This window comes from Rattus norvegicus, chromosome 6, assembly GCF_036323735.1.
Source record: "Rattus norvegicus strain BN/NHsdMcwi chromosome 6, GRCr8, whole genome shotgun sequence".
Classification (NCBI taxonomy): Eukaryota; Metazoa; Chordata; class Mammalia; order Rodentia; family Muridae; genus Rattus; species Rattus norvegicus.
This window is the reverse complement of record NC_086024.1, coordinates 61,266,948-61,268,725: the sequence shown is the minus strand read 5'-3', so window position 1 is coordinate 61,268,725 and position 1,778 is coordinate 61,266,948. Positions and strand designations below refer to the sequence as shown.

The 1,778-nt window shown below is 44.7% G+C and overlaps 1 pseudogene; it reads left to right on the top strand.

Annotated features, from left to right (window-relative positions):
• Positions 1–701: 701 nt before the first annotated feature.
• Pebp1-ps2 (phosphatidylethanolamine binding protein 1, pseudogene 2) lies at positions 702–1,259 on the top strand (annotated as a pseudogene).
• Positions 1,260–1,778: the final 519 nt, after the last annotated feature.

The window sequence follows — 1,778 nt, the reverse complement described above, 5'->3', positions numbered from 1 at the left end:
AATCTTTTTCACCTGAAATTCCTATTTGTGAAGTTATTACTTGGTCAGAGTTATTCAGGCTCAAACAGTCCCTCCCCTCTGAATTTTCCATCTATAATAGCATCCTAACTAGTATATCTTTCCTGAGAGGATAAATTACTACAGCTGCGGGTTTAAAATCTACGGTTACTTCCAGCCTCCTGCATTTTTAACTGACTGTATATTCAGGCACTTCAGAGAGAAATATGACTAAGCAACCAGGCAAATGCTGCATTACCTAATCCAACTACACATTAGCGGCAGGATAAAGACAAAATCTAGGCCCAATAACCAAGGTAGATCATTCTCAGGGGACTCTTTCTCCTCCTCATTCTCTCTTCAGCTTTTACCTGGGGCTAACTCAAGCCTAATAATGATAAAAGTTCTTGGTAAAGAGACATCCACATTTCCATGCGTATTTCCCTGTTGCCAGAAAAATAAGAACTTTGTATGCTAAGTTTAGTAGATAGAAGTCTACAAGGAGAATAAAAGTCACAACTGACAACTAAAGATTAATTTTTATGATGGCATTTTCAAATGGAGTCATACAGACCACAGGTTATCAGGTTCAACAAAATAGATAAATTCAGTACTAAAAGGAGAACTTTGGATCAAATAGGTCCCCAGTAGAAATTTTTATGTAGGCACATGGGACTCAGTGTGTCACTGTTATTATCATCACCATGCCCACCCACATCTGTCATTTGGCCTGGCCACTGAGCCTGTAGGAGGTTGAGAAGCAGCTCCAGCGTGTGCTGTGGGTCTTCTATGTTAGGGTGGAGATGGACAAGCTTGGAAAAGCACTGCTGCCCATCCAGGTTAAGAATAAGCCCAGGAGCATTTCATGGGCTGGCCTTGATCCAGAGAAACTCTACAGCCTGTTCCTCACAGTCCCAATGCTCTCAACAGGAAGGACTCCAAATTCAGAGAGTGGCACCATTTTCAGGTGGTCAACATGAAGTGTAATGGCATTAACAGTGGCACAGTCCTCTCAGATTATGTGGGCTCTGGGCCTTCCAATGGCAAAGGCCTCCACTATTCGATCTAGCTGGTGTATGAGCAGGACAAGCCACTGAACTGTGATGAACCATCCTCAGCATCAGGTCTGGAGATCACTGCAGCCGTTCAAGGTGCCAGCCTTCTGCCAAAAGTATCACCTAGGAACCCCAGTGGCAGGCACGAGTTAGCGGACACAGTGGGAGGACTTGTCCAAACTATACGAGCAGCTGTCTGGGAAGTAGGGGTGCTGCAGAGGCCAGCAGTCCTGGGGACCCACCACAGTATTATTTTAATTGTTCAAAGCATGCTGTTTTCCCCCTTCCTTCCTACCACCTCAGGGGGAGTCTTGAGCTGTGCTAGGTTAGAGGTTTAGAGTATCTTTCTGCTGCCTATCCTTCGGATTCTAGCTTGTCACATCCCTGTTTTGTGTTTGATTGGATTTAGGCTCCGTGTTGGGAAGTGTCTGGTATTCTGATGGAGTAGTTATATTGTTGATTTAAGAGGAACATCTTTGAAAAGGAAGTCATTTGCCAGGACCAAGTCCACAGGAGAAAGGACCAGGGCTAGTATTGTTGGTAAGTTGTTTAACAAGAAGAGTTGAATCAAAACCTGGCACAATGGCATCTTCTGAGGTGTGATTTTAAGGTCTCATGCCCTGATGGAGACAACCCAAGGCTCCCAGTTCAGCTAAACTCTCATAGTCCAGCTCAGTCAGGTGGCTGTCTGCAAAGGTGTTAATGTCCTGCAACTCTAAAGGGCAG